General features: G+C 50.3%; 1 protein-coding gene across 1 annotated transcript in view; it reads right to left on the bottom strand.

Moving 5' to 3' along the window:
- Positions 1-17594, bottom strand: part of LOC120036614 (unconventional myosin-X-like) — a gene marked incomplete at its 5' end in the record, with an annotated part of 39664 nt that overhangs the window by 21579 nt on the left and 491 nt on the right. The window lies entirely within an intron of this gene.

Below are 17594 nucleotides of genomic sequence, written 5' to 3'. Positions count from 1 at the left end.
CAGGGGGAGAGATGGGCAGGAATGTGGGAGGGATGGGCAGGGGGGAGATGGGTAGGAATGTGGGAGGGATGGCCAGGGGAGAGATGGGCAGGAATGTGGGAGGGATGGGCAGGGGGAGAGATGGGTAAGAATGTGGGAGGGATGGGCAGGGGAGAGATGGGTAAGAATGTGGGAGGGATGGCCAGGGGGAGAGATGGGCAGGAATGTGGGAGGGATGGGCAGGGGGAGAGATGGGCAGGAATGTGGGAGGGATGGGCAGGGGGAGAGATGGGTAAGAATGTGGGAGGGATGGGCAGGGGAGAGATGGGTAAGAATGTGGGAGGGATGGGCAGGGGGAGACATGGGCAGGAATGTGGGAGGGATGGCCCGGGGGAGAGATGGGCAGGAATGTGGGAGGGATGGCCCGGGGAGAGATGGGTAGGAATGTGGGAGGGATGGGCAGGGGAGAGATGGGTAGGAATGTGGGAGGGATGGGCAGGGGGGAGATGGGTAAGAATGTGGGAGGGATGGGCAGGGGGGAGATGGGCAGGAATGTGGGAGGGATGGGCAGGGGGAGAGATGGGTAAGAATGTGGGAGGGATGGGCAGGGGAGAGATGGGTAAGAATGTGGGAGGGATGGGCAGGGGGAGACATGGGCAGGAATGTGGGAGGGATGGGCAAGGGGAGAGATGGGTAAGAATGTGGGAGGGATGGGCAGGGGGGAGATGGGCAGGAATGTGGGAGGGATGGGCAGGGGGGAGATGGGAAAGAATGTGGGAGGGCTGGGCAGGGGGGAGATGGGCAGGAATGTGGGAGGGATGGGCAGGGGGGAGATGGGAAAGAATGTGGGAGGGATGGGCAGGGGGGGAGATGGGGAAGAATGTGGGAGGGATGGCCAGGGGGGGAGATGGGTAGGAATGTGGGAGGGATGGGCAGGGGGGGAGATGGGTAGGAATGTGGGAGGGATGGGCAGGGGGGGAGATGGGTAAGAATGTGGGAGGGATGGCCAGGGGGAGAGATGGGTAAGAATGTGGGAGGGATGGCCCGGGGAGAGATGGGTAAGAATGTGGGAGGGATGGCCCGGGGAGAGATGGGTAGTAATGTGGGAGGGATGGGCAGGGGAGAGATGGGTAGGAATGTGGGAGGGATGGGCAGGGGAGAGATGGGTAGGAATGTGGGAGGGATGGGCAGGGGGGAGATGGGTAAGAATGTGGGAGGGATGGGCAGGGGGGAGATGGGTAAGAATGTGGGAGGGATGGCCCGGGGAGAGATGGGTAGGAATGTGGGAGGGATGGGCAGGGGAGAGATGGGTAGGAATGTGGGAGGGATGGGCAGGGGGGAGATGGGTAAGAATGTGGGAGGGATGGGCAGGGGGGAGATGGGCAGGAATGTGGGAGGGATGGGCAGGGGGAGAGATGGGTAAGAATGTGGGAGGGATGGGCAGGGGAGAGATGGGTAAGAATGTGGGAGGGATGGGCAGGGGGAGACATGGGCAGGAATGTGGGAGGGATGGGCAAGGGGAGAGATGGGTAAGAATGTGGGAGGGATGTGCAGGGGGAGAGATGGGTAAGAATGTGGGAGGGATGGCCCGGGGAGAGATGGGTAAGAATGTGGGAGGGATGGGCAGGGGGGAGATGGGCAGGAATGTGGGAGGGATGGGCAGGGGGGAGATGGGAAAGAATGTGGGAGGGATGGGCAGGGGGGAGATGGGCAGGAATGTGGGAGGGATGGGCAGGGGGGGAGATGGGGAAGAATGTGGGAGGGATGGCCAGGGGGGGAGATGGGTAGGAATATGGGAGGGATGGGCAGGGGGGGAGATGGGTAAGAATGTGGGAGGGATGGGCAGGGGGAGAGATGGGTAAGAATGTGGGAGGGATGGCCCGGGGAGAGATGGGTAAGAATGTGGGAGGGATGGCCCGGGGAGAGATGGGTAGTAATGTGGGAGGGATGGGCAGGGGAGAGATGGGTAGGAATGTGGGAGGGATGGGCAGGGGAGAGATGGGTAGGAATGTGGGAGGGATGGGCAGGGGGGAGATGGGTAAGAATGTGGGAGGGATGGGCAGGGGAGAGATGGGTAAGAATGTGGGAGGGATGGGCAGGGGGGGAGATGGGTAAGAATGTGGGAGGGATGGGCAGGGGGGGAGATGGGTAAGAATGTGGGAGGGATGGGCAGGGGGGAGATGGGTAAGAATGTGGGAGGGATGGCCCGGGGAGAGATGGGTAAGAATGTGGGAGGGATGGGCAGGGGAGAGATGGGTAGTAATGTGGGAGGGATGGGCAGGGGAGAGATGGGTAGGAATGTGGGAGGGATGGGCAGGGGAGAGATGGGTAGGAATGTGGGAGGGATGGGCAGGGGGGAGATGGGTAGGAATGTGGGAGGGATGGGCAGGGGAGAGATGGGTAAGAATGTGGGAGGGATGGGCAGGGGAGAGATGGGTAAGAATGTGGGAGGGATGGGCAGGGGAGAGATGGGCAGGAATGTGGGAGGGATGGGCAGGGGGAGAGATGGGTAAGAATGTGGGAGGGATGGGCAGGGGAGAGATGGGTAAGAATGTGGGAGGGATGGGCAGGGGGAGACATGGGCAGGAATGTGGGAGGGATGGGCAAGGGGAGAGATGGGTAAGAATGTGGGAGGGATGGGCAGGGGGGAGATAGGAAAGAATGTGGGAGGGATGGGCAGGGGGGAGATGGGCAGGAATGTGGGAGGGATGGGCAGGGGGGAGATGGGCAGGAATGTGGGAGGGATGGGCAGGGGGGAGATGGGCAAGAATGTGGGAGGGATGGCCAGGGGGGAGATGGGTAGGAATGTGGGAGGGATGGCCAGGGGAGAGATGGGTAGGAATGTGGGAGGGATGGGCAGGGGGGGAGATGGGGAAGAATGTGGGAGGGATGGGCAGGGGGGAGATGGGTAAGAATGTGGGAGGGATGGGCAGGGGGGAGATGGGTAAGAATGTGGGAGGGATGGATGGGCAGGGGGAGATGGGCAGGAATGTGGGAGGGATGGGCAGGGGGAGAGATGGGTAAGAATGTGGGCGGGATGGGCAGGGGGGGAGATGGGTAAGAATGTGGGAGGGATGGATGGGCAGGGGGAGAGATGGGTAATAATGTGGGAGGGATGGGCAAGAATGTGGGAGGGATGGGCAAGAATGTGGGAGGGATGGGCAAGAATGTGGGAGGGATGGGTAAGAATGTGGGAGGGATGGGCAGGGGGAGAGATGGGTAATAATGTGGGAGAGATGGGCAGGAATGTGGGAGGGATGGGCAGGGGGAGAGATGGGTAATAATGTGGGAGGGATGGGCAAGGGGAGAGATGGGTAAGAATGTGGGAGGGATGGGCAGGGGGGAGATGGGTAGGAATGTGGGAGGGATGGCCAGGGGGGGAGATGGGTAGGAATGTGGGAGGGATGGGCAGGGGGGAGATGGGTAAGAATGTGGGAGGGATGGCCCGGGGGAGAGATGGGTAAGAATGTGGGAGGGATGGCCCGGGGAGAGATGGGTAGGAATGTGGGAGGGATGGGCAGGGGAGAGATGGGTAGGAATGTGGGAGGGATGGGCAGGGGAGAGATGGGTAGGAATGTGGGAGGGATGGGCAGGGGAGAGATGGGTAAGAATGTGGGAGGGATGGGCAGGGGAGAGATGGGCAGGAATGTGGGAGGGATGGGCAGGGGGAGAGATGGGTAAGAATGTGGGAGGGATGGGCAGGGGAGAGATGGGTAAGAATGTGGGAGGGATGGGCAGGGGGAGACATGGGCAGGAATGTGGGAGGGATGGGCAAGGGGAGAGATGGGTAAGAATGTGGGAGGGATGGGCAGGGGGGAGATAGGAAAGAATGTGGGAGGGATGGGCAGGGGGGAGATGGGCAGGAATGTGGGAGGGATGGGCAGGGGGGAGATGGGCAGGAATGTGGGAGGGATGGGCAGGGGGGAGATGGGCAGGAATGTGGGAGGGATGGCCAGGGGGGAGATGGGCAGGAATGTGGGAGGGATGGCCAGGGGGGAGATGGGTAGGAATGTGGGAGGGATGGCCAGGTGGGAGATGGGTAGGAATGTGGGAGGGATGGCCAGGGGGGAGATGGGTAGGAATGTGGGAGGGATGGCCAGGGGGGAGATGGGTAGGAATGTGGGAGGGATGGCCAGGGGGGGTGATGGGGAAGAATGTGGGAGGGATGGCCAGGGGGGGAGATGGGTAGGAATGTGGGAGGGATGGGCAGGGGGGGAGATGGGTAAGAATGTGGGAGGGATGGGCAGGGGGGAGATGGGTAAGAATGTGGGAGGGATGGGCAGGGGGGAGATGGGTAAGAATGTGGGAGGGATGGTCAGGGGGAGAGATGGGTAAGAATGTGGGAGGGATGGCCCGGGGAGAGATGGGTAGGAATGTGGGAGGGATGGGCAGGGGAGAGATGGGTAGGAATGTGGGAGGGATGGGCAGGGGGGAGATGGGTAGGAATGTGGGAGGGATGGGCAGGGGGGAGATGGGTAAGAATGTGGGAGGGATGGATGGGCAGGGGGAGATGGGCAGGAATGTGGGAGGGATGGGCAGGGGGAGAGATGGGTAAGAATGTGGGCGGGATGGGCAGGGGGGGAGATGGGTAAGAATGTGGGAGGGATGGGCAGGGGGGAGATGGGTAAGAATGTGGGAGGGATGGATGGGCAGGGGGAGAGATGGGTAATAATGTGGGAGGGATGGGCAAGAATGTGGGAGGGATGGGCAAGAATGTGGGAGGGATGGGTAAGAATGTGGGAGGGATGGGTAAGAATGTGGGAGGGATGGGCAGGGGGAGAGATGGGTAATAATGTGGGAGAGATGGGCAGGAATGTGGGAGGGATGGGCAGGGGGAGGGATGGGCAGGAATGTGGGAGGGATGGGCAAGGGGAGAGATGGGTAAGAATGTGGGAGGGATGGGCAGGGGGGAGATGGGTAAGAATGTGGGAGGGATGGCCAGGGGGGGAGATGGGTAGGAATGTGGGAGGGATGGGCAGGGGGGAGATGGGTAAGAATGTGGGAGAGATGGGCAGGGGGAGAGATGGGTAGGAATGTGGGAGGGATGGGCAGGAATGTGGGAGGGATGGGCAGGGGGGGAGATGGGTAAGAATGTGGGAGGGATGGGCAGGGGGAGAGATGGGTAAGAATGTGGGAGGGATGGGCAGGGGGAGAGATGGGTAAGAATGTGGGAGGGATGGGCAGGGGGGAGATGGGTAAGAATGTGGGAGGGATGGGCAGGGGGAGGGATGGGTAAGAATGTGGGAGGGATGGGCAGGGGGGAGATGGGTAAGAATGTGGGAGGGATGGGCAGGGGGAGAGATGGGTAAGAATGTGGGAGGGATGGGCAGGGGGAGAGATGGGCAGGAATGTGGGAGGGATGGGCAAGGGGAGAGATGGGTAAGAATGTGGGAGGGATGGGCAGGGGGAGACATGGGCAGGAATGTGGGAGGGATGGGCAAGGGGAGAGATGGGTAAGAATGTGGGAGGGATGGGCAAGGGGAGAGATGGGTAAGAATGTGGGAGGGATGGGCAAGGGGAGAGATGGGTAAGAATGTGGGAGGGATGGGCAGGGGGGAGATGGGTAAGAATGTGGGAGGGATGGGCAGGGGGAGAGATGGGTAAGAATGTGGGAGGGATGGGCAAGGGGAGAGATGGGTAAGAATGTGGGAGGGATGGGCAGGGGGGAGATGGGCAGGAATGTGGGAGGGATGGGCAGGGGGAGGGATGGGTAAGAATGTGGGAGGGATGGGCAGGGGGGAGATGGGTAAGAATGTGGGAGGGATGGGCAGGGGGAGAGATGGGTAAGAATGTGGGAGGGATGGGCAGGGGGAGAGATGGGTAAGAATGTGGGAGGGATGGGCAGGGGGGAGATGGGTAAGAATGTGGGAGGGATGGGCAGGGGGAGAGATGGGCAGGAATGTGGGAGGGATGGGCAGGGGGGAGATGGGTAAGAATGTGGGAGGGATGGGCAGGGGGGAGAGATGGGCAGGAATGTGGGAGGGAGGGATGGGCAGGGGGAAATGGGTAGGTGGAACAAGTCCTAATACTGAAACTAACACGTTACAGGTTATAGACCTACAGAGCTGGCAGGGCCTTCGTCCAGCCTTGACCTCTAACCCCTGAACCCCAGAGATCAGTGCCAACTGTGATATATGGTGTTTAGCTCTGTCACACCACACTGCATTCTGGTTGGAACTCACTCTGTAACTCCCCCTAAGAGACATCCTTAAGCCTCACCATAACTCACACTATGACCTGCTTATACGTATAGAACCAACACAACCAGACATCCTGATATCTCCTAGGAAAACAGGAAATGGAAGACCCACCAAGAGGAAGACCCAGCAACCACACATGAAGCTGATGCCCCTTGCAAATAGATCAACTCTTCTCTAGTCACTGATTAACATGGTGGGGTCTGATCACTGACTTCACGCCGTCTCCATGGTAACATGCCTAGTGGTGTATGGTTGGGTGGGGTTGGATAGCAGCCAGCCAGGAAGTAGGCCTACAATATTGGCGCTGATCTGCATTAGACTTGGTCCCTTTGTGACAGTACAGTACTTGGTCTGCCCTTGGAGAGAGGTGCTGACCTCAATAAGACTTCCTGCTTGACAAATAAAAGGTTACATAAAACAGTCGGGATGAACACTAGGCTACAGTAGAAGCCACACGAGGCTAGATGACAGTAGAAGCCACACGAGGCTAGATGACAGTAGAAGCCACACGAGGCTAGATGACAGTAGAAGCCACACGAGGCTAGATGACAGTAGAAGCCACACGAGGCTAGATGACAGTAGAAGCCACACGAGGCTAGATGACAGTAGAAGCCACACGAGGCTAGATGACAGTAGAAGCCACACGAGGCTAGATGACAGTAGAAGCCACACGAGGCTAGATTACAGTAGAAGCCACACGAGGCTAGATTACAGTAGAAGCCACACGAGGCTAGATTACAGTAGAAGCCACACGAGGCTAGATTACAGTAGAAGCCACACGAGGCTAGATTACAGTAGAAGCCACACGAGGCCCCTCTGGGAAATAGAGTACAGTCTCACAACTCTTAATCTCTGGAGCAGATTAGTGGGGCAGCAGAATTGTCTTTTACTTCCTGGAGCAGATTAGAGGGGCAGGAGAATCATCCAGCATGTATGGCAACATTAAATCATTGTAGATTCTGCAAATCTCATTACTGTGGTATTCACAGCACATCTAATAACAGTAGTCAGCTGCTGATGCTAGTGAAAACCGTTTCAGTACACACATAGCTGAGAATATGACTCGGAGTAACAACTCAAATCTAACTTTATTGATCACATACACATTGTTAGCAGATGATATTGCGGGTGTTGCAAAATGTTTGTGCTCCTAGCTCCACCTGCGCAGTAGAATCTCACAATTCACAACGATACACAAATCTAAAAGAATGGAATTAAGAAAGAAATAAATAAATATTATGATGAGCAATGGCTGAAAGATATTGCCTATAATACAGTATATACACATGGCATGGGTAAAACAGTATGTAAACATTGTTAAAGTGACCAGTGTTCCATGTACAAAGGGCAGCAGCCTCTAAGGTGCAGGGTTGAGTAACCGGGTGGTAGCCGGCTAGTGATGGCTATTTAACAGTCTGATGGCCTTGAGATAGAAGCCATTTTTTCTCCAAGTCGCTCGGTCCCAGCTTTGATGCACCTGTACTGACCTCGCCTTCTGGATGATAGCGGGGTGAACAGGCAGTGGCTCGGATGGTTGATGTCCTCGATAATTTTTCCGGCATTCCTGTGACATTGGGTGCTGTAGGTGTCCTGGAGGGCAGGTAGTTTTCCCCCGGGGATGCGGTGTGCAGAACACACCACCCTCTGGAGAGCCCTGCGGTTGCGAGCGGTGCAGTTGCCATACCAGGCGGTGATACAGCCCGACAGGATGCTCTCAATGGTGCATTTGTAAAAGTGTGTGAGTGTCTTAGGAGGCTTTAGAAATTCAACTTGGCCCCTGAGGTTGAAGAGGCAATGCCACACCGTCTGTGTGGGTGGACCATTTCAGATTGTCAGTGATGTGTACAATGAGGAACTTTAAGCTTTTCACCTTCTCCACTGCGGTCCCGTCGATCTGATTCTGACCCAATTTTTCAGGGTATGCATGAGGCAACACCAGTGGAACAGAGGCAGGAGGAGGAGGAGTCCTGGAGAGATGAAGGTGAAGGGAAAACTGGCCACCTCTTCCCTCCACCTCCAGTCACTTGATAATAAGATGGATAACCTTTGATCGTGGAATTGCTACCAAACGGGACTTTCGTAATTGCAATATTCTCTGTTTTTTCTGAAACGTGGCCTTCAGACAAGATAACCCCCATGGCTATCCAACTCGATGGATTCTCACCGAGCGGACAGGACAGTTGAGTCGGGGAAATCGAAAGGAGAGTTTTGCCTCTTCAACAACTGGTGTGCTTATTTGAGCGGATGTCTCGACCCATTGTTCACCAGTCTTGGAATACCTGATGGTCAAATGTTGACTCCCGAGGGAGTTGTTTTCAGCTGGTATCGTGACTGTTGTACACATTCCACCTCAGGACAAGAAATATAACAAGCAGACACTTAACGAACTGTATGAAGCTGAAAACACATCCGGAGGCTGCTTTCCGCCACCGGCGATTTTAACTCTGCGTTATTAAGACACGTAACCTCTAACACTTCTCCTTCGCCACTAGGAGGCGATAAAGTCCTAGACCACTTAATCTACCCACAAGCAAGCATACAAGACCCTCCCTTGTCCGCCATTCAGCAAATCAGATCACGACTCCATACTCCTGCTTCCTGTTTACAAGTAGAAGCTCAAAACAGGAAGTACCTGTGACTCGCTCCATTGAGAAATCATGCTGTGAGTTAAGCTGTGACCTTGTAAAGAAACTCAGTACATCAGCAGACTAGAACTGTTCATATTTAGATCCTCAGAACAGCACAGGCCTCCAGAAATAGCATGAAGCCTGGGGTATGGGTGAGGTGGACAGCTGGGGGACAGACCCTAGGAATGGGGACGGGATGGGGCAGAGGGTCATGGTCCTCTGGGCCAGCTCCGAAGGCCTGGGGATAGGTCTAGCAATATGGAGCTACAGTGCATGATTAGCGAAACATACCAAAACCAGTTCAAAAGCTAAAACATATTTACAGTAAAGCGGCATCCTTCAAGAACAAACAGCAGCTGAACCAAAAGACTTTACCCCACAGCTGACGTCTCACTCACTCAACAGGATATCCTTCAGACACAAAGGTCTCCCTCCAGGCCAACAGATAAGTTCAGCCTGGCTAGAGTAGAGCCCATTCCTACTATTCTCATCATACAAACTGCTAATCATACTGCTAATCAATACCTTCTGAAGAAAAACAACATAGATCAGCATACATTACAAGCTGGTCCATGCTGGTCAGTGTTGGGCTGATGCTGGTCTTGACCAGCATGGTCTAACTGGTTATACTGGCATGGTGACCAGCCTTCGCTGTGTTATGGACACTGATGACCAGCATACACTACAAGCTGGTCCATGCTCATCAGTGTTGGTCTGATGCTGGTCTTGACCAGCATGGTCTAACTGGTTATACTGGCATGGTGACCAGCCTTCGCTGTGTTATGGACACTGATGACCAGCATACATCCTATTGGAAACCAGCCAGAGTCGATTCCCACAACCTGCATTCAGAATGACTGAGTTAAAAAGATGAATAAATGAGAACAAAGATCTCAGTAACAGTTGCAATTAGTTTAGAAAGATGTATGTTACTTATCTTTGTGTCGCATAAGATAAATGTATTGATTAATTAAATCAAATCAACTCTGGTATACGGCACCCCCCCCCCCCCCAGTATCCAAACGTTCATAGCATCATACAGTCCTTCTCTCATACCGAGATTTACAGTATTAACGGTTTAGTACACAAGGGGTTGCCATAAAATGCAAAAAATGCCCATTGTGCTAACAACCTTAACAGAAGTAATAGCGAATATCCATGGAGGCTGCTAGATAAATATGCTAACGAGCACAAACGAACATAAACAAAATTGCAAAGACAGGCAATCCAGCTCATAAAGGTATACATATATATTAGGTAGGCGCTACCAAATGTCATTTTTGGTGAGTTTGCACATTCAAATCGAATTTATTTACATATCAGCTGATCAACTGAATGCATTCAACTGAACTGTGTCTTCTGCATCAGAGAGATGCATAATCAACATCCACGACATTCCCCGGCGCCCGGGGAACAAGGCTAATAACTGCCTTGCTGAGGGGCAGAACGACAGATTTTTTACCTTGTCAACTCTGGGATTCTGCCCAACGCTCTAACCACTAGGCTACCTGCCGCCGAAGATAGTGGCCGCTGTACAGAAGTCAAAGCTCTCTCAAAAACACAAAACTCAATATCCTTATTAATTTAGCCACTAACTTAGATTAACTAGCAAATTGAATTTAGGGAGTCGGTTTAACACAGAATTCTACTTTTTTCACACACAAAAAAAAGAATAAAACACTTTGTGCATTTTGTAAAATGCTTCTTATTGTAATTTCGGCCTCAGACTAATGTTGTGTCACAACTTGTAGACTTGTTTCCGTGCTAACCTTACTTTGCTTCCTGCAAACTTTACAGTTTTTAACTTTTTAATGACCGTTTTATATTTATATTTTTTCCCCTCCATCGCTCAACTTTTTTCATTCAACTTTTTCACTCCGGACGCTTTATCTGGACGTGGTTCGTCAGGACCTCCACCAGCCCGAAGCTAAGCAGTAACGTTAACATGATGCCTTCTAATTGCAGTCGCTGTACTCATAATATACATAATATACAGGAGAACGATCGCCTTACGGCGAGGATAGCTGTGCTGCAAGCCCAGCTTCAGATGCAATCGTTAGGCAAGGGTAATTTAAGTGTAGGAAAGGATGAAACAGCATCTGTGCCACCAGTAAGTACAGATAGTAACGTTAGTATAAATCCCCTCGCACAGTCCCCGCAGCCGGACAACTTTCTCATGGCTTCTGGAGGGAAATGCTGTAGGAATGCTCAACCGGTGTCGCTCATTCAGCCGACAGAAACTTTCAACCGATTTTCCCCATTAAGTAGCAAGTCGGAGTCTGAGGCCGAGTCTTCTCTGGTCTCTACTCCTCCCGTTACGGGGTCTGAGATGCCGAAGCCTCCCCACCATTAGCTCTGACAAATTGAAAACCCTAGTCATTGGCGACTACATTACCCACAGTTTTAGACTTAAAATGAATCATCCAGAGATCATACACTGTTTACCAGGGGGCAGGGCTACCGACGTTAAGGCTAATCTAAAGATGGTGCTGGCTAAAGCTAAATCTGGCGAGTGTAGAGAGTATAGAGATATTGTTATCCACGTCGGCACCAACGATGTTAGGATGAAACAGTCAGAGGTCACCAAGTGCAACATAGCTTCAGCTTGCAAATCTAGAAAAATGTGTCGGCATCAAGTAATTGTCTCTGGCCCCTCCCAGTTAGGGGGAGTGACGAGCTCTACAGCAGAGTCTCACAACTCAATCGCTGGTTGAAAATTGTTTTCTGCCACTCCCAAAAGAGAATTGTAGATAACTAGCCCTCCTTCTGGGATTCACCCACAAACAGGACCAAGCCTGGCCTGCTGAGGAGTGACGGACTCCATCCTAGCTGGAGGGGTGCTCTCATCTTATCTACAAACATAGACAGGGCTCTAACTCCTCTAGCTCCACAATGAGATAGCGTGCTGCCTGGCCTGCACCCTGTCAGCCAGCTTAGTGGAGTCTGCCACTAGCACAGTCAGTGTAATCAGCTCAGCTATCCCATTGAGACTGTGTCTGTGCCTCGATCTAGGTTGAGCAAAATTAAACATGGCGGTGTTCACCTTAGCAATCTCACTAGGACCTCCTCCATTCCTGCCATTATTGAAACAGATCGTGATACCTCACATCAAAGGCAGTCATAGTCAATGAACTAATCACTGATCATAATCTTGATGTGATTGGCCTGACTGAAACATGGCTTAAGCCTGATGAATTTACTGTGTTAAATGAGGCCTCTCCTCCTGGTTACACTAGTGACCATATCCCCCGTGCATCCCGCAAAGGCGGAGGTGTTGCTAACATTTACGACAGCAAATTTCAATTTACAAAAAAAACCTGACGTTTGTCTTTTGAGCTTCTAGGAAACTCAATCACTTTTTATAGCTACTGTTTACAGGCCTCATGGGCCATATACAGCGTTCCTCACAGAGTTCCCTGAATTCCTATCGGAATGGCAGATAATATTCAAATTTTTGGTGACTTTAATATTCAAGTGGAGACCCACTCCAAAAGGCTTTCGGAGCCATCAACTCAGTGGGTTTTGTCCAACTTACTGCCACAGTCATACTATGGACCTAGTTTTGTCCCGTGGAATAAATATTGTGGATCTAATGTTTTTCGTCATAATCCTGGACTATCGGACCACCATTTTATTACGTTTGCAATCTCAACAAATAATCTGCTCAGACCCCAACCAAGGATCATCAAAAGCCGTGCTATAAATTCTCGGACAACCCAAAGATTTCTAAATGCCCTTTCAGACTCCCTCCACCTACCCAAGGACGTCAGAGTACAAAAATCAATTAACCGCCTGAGGAACTCAATTTAACTTTGCGTAATACCCTAAATGCAGTCACACCCCTAAAAACATTTGTCATAAGAAACTAGCTCCCTGGTATACAGAAAATACCCGAGCCCTGAAGCAAGCTTCCAGAAAATTAGAACGGAAATGGCGCTACACCAAACTGTTAGTCTTCCGACTAGCTTGGAAAGACAGAACCGTGCAGTATTGAAGAGCCCTCACTGCTGCTCGACCATACTATTTTTCCAACTTAATTGAGGAAAATAAGAACAATCCAAAATGTATTTATGTTACTGTCGCAAAGTTAACTAAAAAGCAGCATTCCCCAAGAGAGGATGGCTTTCACTTCAGCAGTAATAAATTCATGAACTTCTTTGAGGAAAAGATCATGATCATTAGAAAGCAAATTACGTACTCCTCTTTAAATCTGCGTATTCCTCCAAAGCTCAGTTGTCCTGAGTCTGCACAACTCTGCCAGGACCTAGGATCAAGGGAGACACTCAAGTATTTTATTACTATAGCTCTTGACACATTGATGAAAATACTGATCCTATTCCTACTAAACTACTGAAAGAGCTGCTACCTGTGCTCGGCCCTCCTATGTTGAACATAATAAACGGCTCTCTATCCACCGGATGTGTACCAAACTCACTAAAAGTGGCAGTAATAAAGCCTCTCTTGAAAAAGCCAAATCTTGAACGAGAAAATATTTTAAAAAACAGCCTATATTAAAAGCTGTTGCGCAGCAACTCACTGCCTTCCTGAAGAGAAACAATGTACACGAAATGCTTCAGTCTGGTTTTAGACCCTATCATAGCACTGAGACTGCACTTGTGAAGGTGGTAAATTACCTTTTAATGGCGTCAGACCGAGGCTCTGCATCTGTCCTCGTGCCTCTAAACCTTAGTGCTGCTTTTGATACCATCGATCACCACATTCTTTTGGAGCGATTGGAAACCCAAATTGGTCGACACGGACAAGTTCTGGCCTGGTTTAGATCTTATCTGTCGGAAAGATATCAGTTTGTCTCTGTGAATGGTTTGTCCTCTGACAAATCAACTGTACATTTCGGTGTTCCTCAAGGTTCCGTTTTAGGACCACTATTGTTTTCACTATATATTTTACCTCTTGGTGACGTCATTCGAAAACATAATGTTACCTTTCACTGCTATGTGGATGACACACAGCTGTACATTCATGGATGAAAACATGGTGAAGCCCCAGAATTGCCCTCCCTGGAAGCCTACTTTTTAAACTGCTAGTTCTAGGTCCCAAGAAACAAAAGAGATCTTCTGTTGAATCTGGCAATTAATCTTGATGGTTGTACAGTCGTCTCAAATAAAACTGAAGGACCTCGGCGTTACTCTGGACGCTGATCTCTTTTGGACGAACATATCAAGACTGTTTCAAGTACAGCTTTTTTCCCCATCTACATAACATTGCAAAAATCAGAAATCTTCTGTCCAAAAATCAATCCATGCTTTTGTCACTCCTAGGTTAGACTACTGCAATGCTCTACTTTCCGGCTACCCGGAAAAAGCACTAAATAAATAAACTTCAGTTAGTCCAAAACACAGCTGCTAGAATCTTGACAAAAACCAACACATTTTATCATATTACTCCAGTGCTAGCCTCTCTACACTGGCTTTTCTGTTAAGGCTAGGGCTGATTTCAAGGTTTTACTGCTAACCTACAAAGCATTACACGGGCTTGCTCCTACCTATCTTTCCGATTTAGTCCTGCCGTACATACCTACACGTACGCTACGGTCACAAGACGCAGGCCTCCTTACTGTCACTAGAATTTCTAAGCAAACAGCTGGAGGCAGGCCTTTCTCCTATGGAGCTCAATTTTTATGGAACGGTCTGCCTACCCATGTGAGAGACGCAGACTCGGTCTCAACCTTTAAGTCTTTATTGAAGACTCATCTCTTCAGTAAGTCCTATGATTGAGTATAGTCTGGCCCAGGGGTGTGAAGGTGAACAGAAAGGCACTGGAGCAACGAACCGCCCTTGCTGTCTCTGCCAGGCCGGTTCCCCTCTTCCACTGGGATTCTCTGCCTCAAACCCTATTACTGGGGCTGAGTCACCGGCTTACTGGTGCTCTTCCATGCCATCCCTAGGAGGGGTGCGTCACTTGAGTGGGTTGAGTCACTGGCGTGATCTTCCTGTCCGGGTTGACGCCCCCCCTCGGGTGCGTGCCATGGGGGAGATCTTCGTGGGCTATACTCGGCCTTGTCTCAGGATGGTAAGTTGGTGGTTGAAGATATCCCTCTAGTGGTGTGGGGGCTGTGCTTTGGTAAAGTGGGTGGGGTTATTTCCTGCCTGGTTGGCCCTGTCCGTGGGTATCGTCAGACGGGGCCATAGTGTCTCCCGACCCCTCCTGTCTCAGCCTCCAGTATTTATGCTGCAATAGTTTGTGTCGGGGGCCAGGGTCAGTCTGTTATATCTGGAGTATTTCTCCTGTCTTATCTGGTGTCCTGTGTGAATTTAAGTATGCTCCCTCTAATTCTCTTTCTCTCGGAGGACCCGAGCCCTAGGACCATGCCTCAGGACTACCTGGCCTGATGACTCCTTGCTGTCCCAGTCCACCTGGTCGTGCTGCTGCTCCAGTTTCAGCTGTTCTGCCTGCGGCTATGGAACCCTGACCTGTTCACCGGACGTGCTACCTTGTCCCAGACCTGCTGTTTTCAACTCTAGAGACAGCAGGAGCGGTAGAGATACTCTCAATGATCGGCTATGAAAAGCCAACTGGCATTTACTCCTGAGGTGCTGACCTGGTGCACCCTCGACAACTACTGTGATTATTATTATTTGACCATGCTGGTCATTTATGAACATTTGAACATCTTGGCCATGTTCTGTTATAATCTCCACCCGGCACAGCCAGAAGAGGACTGGCCACCCCTCGTAGCCTGGTTCCTCGCTAGGTTTCTTCCTAGGTTCCGGCCTTTCTAGGGAGTTTTTCCTAGCCACCGTGCTTCTACACCTGCATTGCTTGCTGTTTGGGGTTTTAGGCTGGGTTTCTGTACAGCACTTCGAGATATCAGCTGATGTAAGAAGGGCTTTATAAATAAATAATTCTTACATTTGATTGAGAATTCAGAAACAGGCAGACTGATGAGTAGCTACTTTTCTCCGATACTTTTCTCAGGTAAAAATGCAAGATTAACTTTAGGAAATGTAGCTGGCTATATTCTTTCCATGATAAAATTTTGAAATGGGCAGTGTCTTCGCAAAAAAAAAATACTTAGCTTTTTCATTGAAAGCTCATTTACGTGTGTTGCTGCCAGCCAAATAGCGTTGCACTTCTGTTGTCATCTGATGGAAATGAAACCATTTTCTGCTGATTGTGTTACACTGATGTATTTTCTGTGAAGAAAAACTATAACTAACCCCATTCTGTACAAATTTGCGCCACCTCGACATTCAAACGAGGCTGCAATGAAAACTAATGTAGCGACTGTGTTGACATCAAAAATCTGGGGTGTGAACTACGTTTCTATTTAAGCGTTGATTACATGGTAATCCAATAATATATATATTTTTTAAACTGATCCCCTCCGACGCTGTACGTTAAAATTGTGACGTGTCATGACGTAACATACAGCACCCATAATGCAACTCATTCTGTGTCGTACAGCCTCTCTCCACCAGGTGTAGCACTACTCTCCCCGTTTAAAAAATAAGAAAGGGACAGGGTAAGGGGGGGGATACCTAGTCATTTTTTGCGTCATCACTGCAAGCTATCGTGACTCTCAAAAGCCGCTGTTTCTGAAGAGCACTTTGGCGCCGCCCTAAAAACCAGATTCAAATTCGACACAAACCTTCAAATAGGTAATTACACATTATACCAACTCTTTATAGTTTTTTAAATTTACATTTTAGAGGCGATAAGGTGATAAGATGGACAGATCGAGTGAAAAAAGCCGTTTTCCCACACGACATCTCTCCTCACGATCACGCAATAGGTTTCTCTACCCTACCTGCCATTTAAAAAATTAAAAAAAATAAAAAGCTCATTGCCTTCTTCAATCTAAGATGAGCATCATGAAGGCCTCGTCATTGATTTTGGGGAACTACGGTAAACTTCATAATGTAAAATCATATGAAAGGTGACATGAAGAAAGCAAACATATTACATAAGGTATTTACATAAAAAGATTACAATTACTACAATTATTAAAATGTATTAAGAAAAATGTAAAAGAAATAGCTTCAATTGTATTGAAAAACCATCCAATGGCTATTTCCAAATACCCCGGTATACTGCCCGAGCCTAGGGGGCCCACGGGACCTTTTCTCTCAGCCGCATTACAAAATGTGTAGAATAGCATGAGCTAAGCTACAAAACGGAACATTTGATCATCCTTGAGATGTTTCTACAACGCAGAAGTGGCTTCGGGACAAGTCTCTGAATGTCCTTGAGTGGCCCAGCCAGAGCCCGGACTTGAACCCGATTGAACATCTCTGGAGAGACCTGAAATTGCTGTGCAACAACGCCCCCCAGCAAAAGGTGCTTCAACAAAGTACTGAGTAAAGGGTCTGAATTACCCTTATTATTATTGTAAATGTTGTATTTCCGGTTTTAGTTTAAAAAAAAATGAAACTTGAAAACATCTCAACCAAAAAAAAACGTTTTAATTGTGTCATTATGGGGTATTGTGATGTCATTGTGGGGTATTGTGATGTCATTGTGGGGTATTGTGATGTCATTGTGGGGTATTGTGTGTAGATTGATGAAGTGATGGGAAAAATCTAATCAATCCATTTCAGGATGTAACAAAATGTGGGAAAAGTAAGGAGGAGTCCGAATGCACCGTACTTATATGCACTGTGCAGCCTTACCTACGGGTCTTGGGTGATCAGCCTACTCAGCGACACCCACAGAACACAACTGTTTAGAGTTCACACAAATATTAGCATCGTAGCTAATATTCATGGTCCTTAGATCCATACTTAAGGCTGTACACGGACCCCTGCTCAGATGAAACAATTATCCTCAC

Source organism: Salvelinus namaycush, unplaced genomic scaffold (assembly GCF_016432855.1).
Source record: "Salvelinus namaycush isolate Seneca unplaced genomic scaffold, SaNama_1.0 Scaffold1394, whole genome shotgun sequence".
NCBI lineage: Eukaryota > Metazoa > Chordata > Actinopteri > Salmoniformes > Salmonidae > Salvelinus > Salvelinus namaycush.
This window is presented reverse-complemented; position numbering and strand designations above follow the sequence as displayed.